Consider the following 10890-nt stretch of genomic DNA (forward strand, 5'->3'; position numbering starts at 1 on the left):
GACACTACTTTTGGAAGTAAAGGCGATTAGACAGCACTAGAGATATTACCAATACAGAGGAAATTATGAACAACTGTCGGGGAAACTGAAGTGCGATCCAGCATAAATCCTAGCCACACATAATACATACGCCCCGCTTTTTGGAGATGACACAGAAATGCACGTTTTTTATTTAGTTATTTTTTAGTCTTTAGTTCGTTTCTTTATCTTAGTTCCTTTTCGATATGTTTTAACTTTAGTCTCTTGTTTATAGTAATTTTCTCTTTCCAGTTTCCCATATCCTATTTTATTGTATCTCTTTCCTAACCTAAGGTCTTGGCTACCTGGGACTAGATAATTATTCCTATTTCTATTAAATACTAAATGAAAATGGCCTAGATATACAAATGCATAACTTACTGTCGTTCAAAATGGTGGACTACCATATCATTCAACTAGTAGCTACTGCTGCTGCTGCTGTTCTTACTACAGCACTTAGTCGTACAGTATTAACTGCCTACACACTGATCTGTGGTGACAGGATACCATGATCTCAATCTCGTAAACTGATAGGAAATAAAGGATATAAATGAGTAAAAAGCTATAATTTTACTGAATCAGTAAATACAATGTATAGTGTAATAAATATGTAACCTTGATTATGTACTAAAATGTGCTAGTGCCTCTTAAATTTAATACTAATTTTAACCTAGGGCAGAGTAATTCCGGTACTGTTATGTGTTTGTCTCTCTCTGGACCCTACTTCATTATTAGGAAAGATAAGCCAAATGGTTTCCTGTGAACCAGGAAACTATTTACTGTGCTGGGTGGTAACAAAACTATGGCATCTAGTGGTTTAGTGGGTAATAAAGGCCCTCTAACCAGATTCTGCTTGTGTCGGTTTATATCCAAGGCATGGTAGGCTTTATTGCTCCCGTAATGCCACTCGGGAATGAGTGAGGACTCTCAATTCTCCTCAGTTAAGGAAGCTCCCTAACACCTGTTCCTTAGTGATTTATTTTGGCATACGGGTGGCTGATATCGTTTTGTACGTTATTTATGTAAAGTGATACTGGAAGGATTTATGTAGCACAGAGGCAAGAAAGGTGTAATAAGCGAATTAAATAGCTTTGGAAAAGGTGTTTGGCGATGTTAGAATGATATATGCTGCACAGAAGAGGACAGCAAGGTGTAATAAGCTAAATAAATCACTTGGGAAAAGTGCTAGGCGATTCTGGAAGGATTTACATGACAGACAGGGCCAAGGAGAGGGGGAGGGACAGCTGAGGACAATCCCCCTCCAAGAAAGTGTTCACGGAGAAAAATGTAATCGTACGCTGGCCAGAGTAACGACTTGTCTCCTAGTGCAGACTGGCCACACTAGGCTACTGGCAAATTACTGAAAATTTTGCCAACAGAAAAGCTTGAAAAACGATGTTAATGCAGACAGCAGTAAATTGTAAAGTTTAAATCACCACCATTATTTTTTGTTCAACTATTACGACACAACAGGTTATGTATTTCCGTTGTTGCTGCTTTGCTAACAAATGAGAAATAAACTTCATGAAATTTACATAAATAACCCTGTAATATGCATCATGTATTAAATTAAGTGCAATTCGCATTTATAAAGCACTGCATGAATACATGATAAATGACAGTACATTCGTACGTTAATGTTTCTTCCATTATTAAATGCTATTTCTCATTTTTCTTTACACAGTGTACTGTAATTTCCTTGATCCTATTATGGGGTCACGGTGGCTCAGTGGTAGAGCATCAAGCTCGTAATCGGGGGGATTGCGAGTTCGAGTCTCGCACGCTCCTGTAACCTAGCGGGGCTATATGATCCAATACAGGGTCTAGCCTGGGGGAACGCCATTTCTCCCATTTCTTGATGTTATTATGGTTGTTTTATAGAAAGGGAGGGGAAGGTGCTATGACGCACATTTGGCAGTACATCAATGTGCCGTGACACACTGATTAGGAAGCAGTCTAGCGGTGAGCTACATTTCGATTATACTGTAATATATTCAGCACAGCTTTCAGGGGAAGGCTGGCCCGTTGTCGAAAATCTTGCCCCGTGCCTGGTGAGGACTCTCGGCGACCCTAGACACAGAATATGACAGTAAGGTGTAATAGGCAAAATAAATCGCTTAGGATGTGTTTGGGAGCTTCCTTAACCGACGAAAATACATCATCAATAAGACAAAATTCTAAAAACAACCTCACCTCACTTCCGGTCACTCAAACTCAAAAATCAAAACAATTCCAAAAGTATATCACAGTGCAAAAATTCTCACTCACCACAGCCCCTGTTGCCCAAAAAATATATATGAATGTTACTGAGGGAGGATTATTATGAGTCTAAAGGCCAACATTTCGAAAAACCTGATGGACATATTAACCACAGGATGGCTACCGTAATAAATTTCAAAATATATCTAAAAATATATATCACAATGTCAAAATTCCTTACTCCCCATTGCCCCTGTTACCTAGAAAATATATGGATGTTATTGATAATTTTTTTGTCTAAAGGCAAAATTTTCGAGGAAAAAACAAAAACAAAAAAACTGGACAATTTTGAACGTGCGATGACTGTGGGATGGCGCTGCCTAAACAAATATCAAAATAAAACCGAAAAAATAATATAGTCAAAATTCCTTACTTACCAGATCCCCTGTTGCCTACAGGATATATAGATCCTGTGGATATATATATATATTTTTTTAAGGGATTTGAAGGCCACAATTGGGGAAAATATAAAGCAAACACGTAAACATAGAATTACCCGGTCTTCACAAATTTCACAAATAAAAGCAAGAAAAAGTATATAATCAAAATTCCTTGCTTACCAGGGTCACTGTTGCCTAGATGATACATAAATGCTGCAGTCAAGGGGGTGTGAGGAGATTTGAAGGCAATAATGAAGGAAAATATGACGCACACACACAATACCGCCATCACCCCGCCGACGTGCCTGAACAAATTTCTGCTATGTATCTTTCTCAGTTAAAATTATTCAGTTATTCACTAATTTGTCTGTAATCATTAAAACCGTAATAATGTTAATATATAACTATGTAGATTAACACTCCTAAGTTTTGACAGGTGTCCCCACCTGATCGCAAAAATAAACTGAGCTTCGATTATTCTTTCCACATACATGTATCATTAGTAAATATTTATGCATACTGTACAATATACTTGCTGATTAACGTACTAGGTGACCAGTTACTCCTCCCAAAGCGGCATTAACAAGAAAACCAGCCTCCCTTGGACTGGAACCCTTTAGGCCCGTATTCTCATCGCGCAAGGAAGCTCTCTCACACCTCCTTCGAACTATTTATTTTGCTTATTACACCTTTCTATCCTCATCTGTTACATATATCCTTCGAACATCGCCATACTCTGCATAAATGACGTACAAAAGGATATTAACAAGCCTTATTCACAAATAAATAGCTGAGGAAGATGTGCTGGGAATACGGGCCTCAGGTAGCATTACATCTAATGAGGGGATGGTGGATGCCCCTATCTACCACAAAATATCTATGCTCAATAAGATTTGGAACACATTTAAAGCAATAAGCCAAGAAATATAATTACCACCACCACCATCACCATCATCATTAGCATCATCATCACCACCATCCTCCCAATCTCTTTTCCCGCCAAATTTTTAAAAAGAGAAAGACATATTAACGAAAACAAACATATTTAATATACAAATCATACATATCACTGTTATGGCAGTCATAACACCTTTCATATATATATATATATATATATATATATATATATATATATATATATTAAAATACCATCCGTGGTAACTGAGGGCACCACTACACCCTCAGGAGGAGACTATGGAGGGGTTTATGGCGCGTGCGCAACGTCCATACAATACGGACATAAGTCTCACTGGGCCGCGCCCCTATTCTTCGGAATGCGCCTGGCGCGACCATCCCAGTCCGAGTGCAGTACCTTTCGGCCGAGCTAGCCCTTGCTAGGATCGGGATGGAGCTGAAATACAGCTCCAAGCAGCACTCCAGTGATGGCTGGTAGCCGCACAAAATAAGAGATGGCTGGTAGCCTCTCTAATAATAAGGAGACAGCCTGTAGCCACTCCAACAACAAAGCAGCGGCCTGTAGCCACGCCCTTGTGACGGCTGGTAACCACATACTAAAAAGGCAATGGCCCATAGCCGTGCCCCCCAAAAAGGAGATGGCCTGTAGCCGCTCCAGGTGCTTCTGAACCTCCCTGCAGAACCCGTGACGGCCTGAAGCCGCACGCGGGGAGAGAACGGTACGCACCCTCTCCTTTGGCAGTTGCCTCAGAGGTCATGACACCGGCAACAGCCTGTACCCACGCCAGTAGGCAGGATACAGCCTGTATCCGCTCCTCGCCCACATGTCACCCTCCATATGGGACATCGGCGATGGCCTGTAGTCACCCCTGTAGTCAAGCAACGGCCTGTAGCCGCGCTTTGTCTGTGGTTCCGTCATGGAGTAGGGCCCCGATGATGGCTGGAAGCCGCACCGACAGCAAAGGGACAGCCTGTAGCCACCCTCTGTCTGTTACCCATGGGAACTCGGCAACGGCTGGTAGCCACGCCAGGGAGGGACGCCACCAAAGCCCCTCGCCCTCTGTGACTCCACAGCATGAGGGCGACCTGCGATCAGCCCTGCCTAACAGTGGGAGCACAGGCCGCTCCTCTGTCCACCCAGACTGAGGCAACCTCCAGGAGGAGGACTTCCACCCAGAGAACTGGTGGAGAAGCCCATTGTTATCCCTGGGGTTGTCCTCCATCCAGTCAGCCCCCGAGGAGGACCCCCACCTGGCAGACTCCTGCTGAGAGCGATGCCACAGCCCCACCCTGACAGTGGTGCAGCAGGAAGAAGACTGCAGCCGACAGACCCTCAAGGGTGCCCCCAGGACCCTGGGGTGAGACCTCTCCCCTCCCCGACATAGGCAACACCCTTCCCTCACCAGGCGCCTGCTGGAGTGCCTACAGAACCTGTTTGGTCCCAGCCCTGAGGGCCAGACCCTAGTCCCCAGCCCCAACAATGAGGGGCCCTTCACCACACCCAACCATAGCCCTTGATGAGAGACGGCGCCCCTGCAAGTTGTCCCGTGGCCGCGGGAGGAAGGGACTCCTGAAGGGACTCCACCTACACCAGGCCGACAACTGTGAGTCCCCAGGCCCTCCCCTTTCCCCTTGCCCCGACCAGTGATTGTGATACCCACAGCCAGAAAGTGAGAGGCAAAGACTGGGCAGTGTAGATAAGCAGCGAATTCCAGTGCCAATGATAATGACGCTTGTGACAGTGCATACCCACCTTGTGCAAAACGAGAGGCAATGCTCGGTGTCATAATAATAACTCTTGCAACAGTGCATATCCATCTTGTGTAAACCGAGAGGTAAAATCCAGCTTGTGTAAACCGAGAGGTATATATATATATATATATATATATATATATATATATATATATATATATATATATATATTCACAGAAACAGACTCAGTGCCAGAATAAGGACTCTTGCACTATCCCTTGCACAGTAAAACCCATATTTCACCCTCTCACTGTGAAACGAGCCACACATACAAGGACTGTGAAACTGTGTATTACCTATTTACCCAGACTGAGCCCATTGTCTATCTTGTATCCTGCGTGATACACGTAACCCATCTCCCGGCCTGTGCATTAACTTTGTATAGCATATCGTGTGAATTGTCTTCCCGTTCTGTAGCAGAGAATTTGCTAATATACATGTAGGTTGTTGCCCTGCATTTTTATGCCCTGTTCCTCTTATACTGTGTCTAAGCTCCGGTCTAGAAAGAGAACCCAGCTATACCCTGGGCATTCTTAGGGCGGGAAGCCGACTTAAAAACGCCTAGCATAACATACATATATATATATATATATATATATATATATATATATATATTTTGTTACGGAACAGAGAAAGATAATGTACACATTAAGTGAGAATACTAAGAGTCACTACTGTCCCGTAAAGTTCCAGGTTCAAAACAAAAGAGTTAGGTAAAATTACAAGTTAAAGTTTAATGCACAAACTAACAACAAAACATTCAAGACTCATAAGGATAATGTAATGGCAAAAAACAGGTTAAATATATGGTTAACTGCAATAGCCTCTATTAACACGAAATTAGCAAGAGTAAATTTAACTAAGTCAGCCCTGATAAAATGAAAATACACTGGGTAATGCTCAATTAATGCAAGATAAATTATTACAGATACAAAATATTATTAATGATGACTGACATAAAGAACCCTACATGAATTACAAAAACTTCACTAGGCCCACAAATTAAACCTATGCTATACAGTACAAGAACAAAATGCAACAACACTCATACTCAAATTACACAGCTGCTAGATGGTTGGAGACTTCCTGAGCACTCAATAATAACTGTACAGGGGAGGACAGAGATGTGAACGAAATGAGGAGTAGATCTAAGTGGCAATAATGCAGAGACTGAGCTTATTATATAGGGGCCAGCAGAGCTTGATACAACTTGTAAGAAGGACGTGCAAATGAAGCCATGGGGACAAAGAGCTGAAAATCCTGCTCTGAACAACAGAAAGGACGACTTACTCTACTATAACGGTAGAAGGGGGGGACTGAGGCAGAACACGCTCGTGATCAAACATGCAGCATACTGTGCGTTAAAATTACACAAAGGATGATGAAATCATAGGCTATGTAACACCTCCCCACAAAGAAAAAAGAAATTTACAAAGGAAATTTCTTATTACTCTAAAACAATCTGTATATGGCATTACAGAACACGCAAAAGTCTTTCCTAATGTTACAAAACATGAGAGCTCCCTAGCACGTTCAGTCATAGGTACTTGCCAGTATCCCTTTAACAAATCAAACTTACTTATGTACCTAGCCTTTCCGATCTTGTCTATGCAATCTTCCACACGAGGGAGAGGGTAAGTGTCTGTTTTGGTTATCTGATTAACACGTCTGTAGTCAATGCAAAGCCGCTGTGACCCACCTGGCTTAGGGACTAGAGTGACAGGATAACTCCACTCGCTCTGACAGGGCTCAATCATCCTGTGGTCCAACAGGCAGCCAAGCTCCTTCTGGATGAGAGGAACCCTCACTGGGTTCACACGGCAAGGAGGCAGTTCAATTGGCTTTGCGTCTCCAACATCGACACCATGCACCAACACAGTGGCCTTTCCTGGAGTGGCACGGAAGACTCGCGGGCACTCCCGCAGCAATGCCGAAAACTCCTGCCTTTCCTCGGGAGGTAGATGAGAAAGCCCAGTCCGGAGATCATTCATGATATCAGGACTCTTCCCCAAACTATCACTCAGGCTCATACTGCATGGGAGAGCTTCACTTGCAGACTCGGGTGGAACAGCTACAGTGCAGACTGGATTATTTTCGTCCCGCCTGTGATATAACTTTAGCATGTTGATGTGACATAGTTGCTTGTTCTTTCTACGATCTGGTGTGGCGATGACAAAGTTGACATCACTGAGTTTCTTCTCCACGAAATAAGGACCACTAAACTTGGCTTGAAGAGGTTGCCCATGAACTGGTAGCAGAATCAAAACCTGATCTCCTGGCTGAAAGTGGCGTAACCTGGACTTCTTATCATACCAAGTCTTCATCTTCTCCTGAGCAGCTCCTAAATTCTCTCTCGCCAGCTGTAAAGCAGTGGACAGCAGTTCTTTGAACTTCATCACATACTCCAGCAGGTTGACGTCATCTTCCTCCAACAGCCAGCATTCCTTGAGTAGCTTAAGGGGTCCTCTTACTTCATGGCCAAACAGTAGTTCAAAAGGTGAGAAGCCCAGTGATTCATTTGGAGATTCTCTTGCGGCAAATACAACGAATGGAAGACCTTTATCCCAGTCTTTCTGATGTTCCAAACAGTATTTCTTGAGCATCGATTTGAGTGTTTGATGATATCTCTCCAACGCTCCTTGGGTCTGGGGATGGTAAGCTGAAGACGTGATCTGGGAGATGCCCAACTCTTTCAGAGACTGCTTGAAAACATTTGACATGAAATTACTTCCTCGGTCTGACTGTACCTCCTTGGGCAGACCAAACTTTGTGAAGAACCCTAGCATTTCCTTAACCACGTTCTTTGCTGAGATATTTCTAAGTGGAATGGCTTCAGGATAACGAGTAGCCATATCAATCAGGGTCAACACATAAGAAAATCCTGAAGACGTCTTAGGAAGAGGGCCCACAATATCCACCAACACACGGGTGAAAGGCACCTCAAAAGGAGGAATGGGAACTAGAGGTGCAACCTTTTCGGTCTGATTACACTTCCCCACAACTTGACAGGTGTGACAAGACTTACAATACCAGGAAACATCCCTGAAGATACCTGGCCAGTAGAAGTGTTTCAAAATGCGTGCCACAGTCTTCCTCACTCCAAGGTGTCCTGCCAAACTGGAATCATGAGCCACTCTAATGATATCCTGCCTACAAACACGAGGGATGACAACTTGATGTACAACCTCCCATTCACAGTCGGCTGATGCTGTTGGGGGTCTCCACTTCCTGATAAGTACTCCTGACTTTACATAATTACAAGTAGAAGCACCGGCTGACTTTTCTTCACTGTAAGCAGAGTTAGCTAGACCTTTCATCTCAGGGTCAGCAACCTGCAACTCAACCATTTCTTGACGAGACAAATTATCAACACTACGGGGTACTGCCTCATCTGGTGAGTGGTCCAAATTAGCAAGAAAAGTGTCAGCTAGGATAACATCATCATCATCATTATCCTCTAAATCACCAGTAACTTTAGACTTAGCCCTAGTGGCAGCACATGCAGGGAACACATCAGGGACATCACAATCCTGGGACACAGCCACTGGCTCACCAGACAACTGAGGAGCTGGACACACCTGACTTCCACCAATATCATTTCCAAGTAAGAAAGTTACACCTGACATTGGGAGTGTCTCAACCAACCCAACCATAACGGAACCATTAACAAAACCAGACTCTAAATTCACTCTGCACAGAGGGACAGAGAAGTAATTATTCCCTACACCTTGTAAGATTACAGTTTCATCAGAGGAATTAACATTAGAGCCTAGAACACTGGTCAGCATAAGGGATTGGCAAGCACTTGTATCACGATATGTTTGAACTGATTTCCTGTCATTACTGTCCAGAGGACTGACAAAACCATCGGACAGGAAATTAGCACATGAACTCTTGAGAGTGTCACCCACGTTACTGCTCAAAAGAGGAGCTCCATCATGAGAATTTAAGTTACCCCTCAAAGCAGGTTCAGTTAACTCAGCTAAAGAATTCTGGGAACTCTCAAGGGTGGACACTAGACCAATTGACTGAATATTTAAAGACTCCTTTTTGTTCACATCACGCTGTCTCCTGAAACATCTCTCCGTAGTATGACCAAGCTTACTACAATAAGTACATTTACTTTTCTGAAATCTAGAGGTGAAGCTGGTATTTACTTCCTGAGAAACATCATCTTTATTCTCTTTCCTGTTACCTGTACTCTGAGTAGAGGCAACGTACTTACTCTCAGCTTTCCCTTTTTCTCTAGAATATCTCTTGTGAGTGAGAACATATTCATCAGCTAAAACTGCAGCATCAGACAAATTATCTATTCTTTTCTCATCGAGATATAGGCTTACATCTTTATTAACACACCTTTTGAAGTCCTCCAGCAAAATCATCTGCTTAAATTTACCAAAATCAGAATCCACATTCTTAGAATTTAACCACTGCTCTAACAGATCTTCTTTGATTTTTGCATACTCAACATGGGATTGCTTATCTTGCTTATAAGTTGTCCTAAATTTTACTCTATAGGCTTCAGGAACAAGCTCATAGGCCTTAAGAATCAAGCTCTTAACTACATCATAATTATCAGATTGATCCTGAGGCAAAGATGCATAAGTTACTTGAGCTTTACCGGTGAGAACAGTTTGAAGGAGTACTGGCCAATACTCCTTGGGCCAACTAAAACCTGTAGCTACCCTCTCAAACAACTGAAAATACTTTGTTAAATCAGGTTCATTAAAAGGAGGGACAAGTTTAACATTTTTAGCCACATCAGAATCATCAGAGCTAGATGATCCAGTTCCACCTTGTTTCATGCGATACTCATGGTTTGCCTGAATCCTTGCAAGTTCAATTTGTGCCCGAGCCTGTACCTGTGCCTCTTGAATACGAACATTTGCCTGAAATTCAGCCTCCTTAACACAAGCCTCCTTAGCCTGAGACTCAGCCTCCTTAGCACGTGCTTGAAATTCAGCTTCCTTCACACGAGACTCCGCCTCCTTAGCACGAGCCTCCTGCAGGGCTAGCTGTAACTTAGCTAATTCAATCTGCGTTTGCTCATTTGGAGGAGTTACATTAAACAAGCTCTTATTAATCATGCCAACAATTTGATCTTTAGAATGATGAGAGTGAACTGCAATTCCCAATTGTTGAGCAACAAGCTTAAGTTCATTCTTTGTTCTGTTTTCTACATCACACACGGTTTGCACATTTGACAAAAAATCTTTAGCTTCATCAAGTGTAGTAATAGTAGACATCATGAATAAGTAACAGTCACAAAATATCAAGCAATATCCTTATGATAATATCCTGAATATCCTGATGAGAGGTCGCCAAATTTATGTTATGGAACAGAGAAAGATAATGTACACATTAAGTGAGAATACTAAGAGTCACTACTGTCCCGTAAAGTTCCAGGTTCAAAACAAAAAAGTTAGGTAAAATTACAAGTTAAAGTTTAATGCACAAACTAACAACAAAACATTCAGGACTCATAAGGATAATGTAATGGCAAAAAACAGGTTAAATATATGGTTAACTGCAATAGCCTCTATTAACACGAAATTAGCAAGAGTAA

The sequence above is a fragment of the Coenobita brevimanus genome, chromosome 46, assembly GCF_032717465.1.
Source record: "Coenobita brevimanus isolate Jiangsu-jjx chromosome 46, ASM3271746v2, whole genome shotgun sequence".
Classification (NCBI taxonomy): Eukaryota; Metazoa; Arthropoda; class Malacostraca; order Decapoda; family Coenobitidae; genus Coenobita; species Coenobita brevimanus.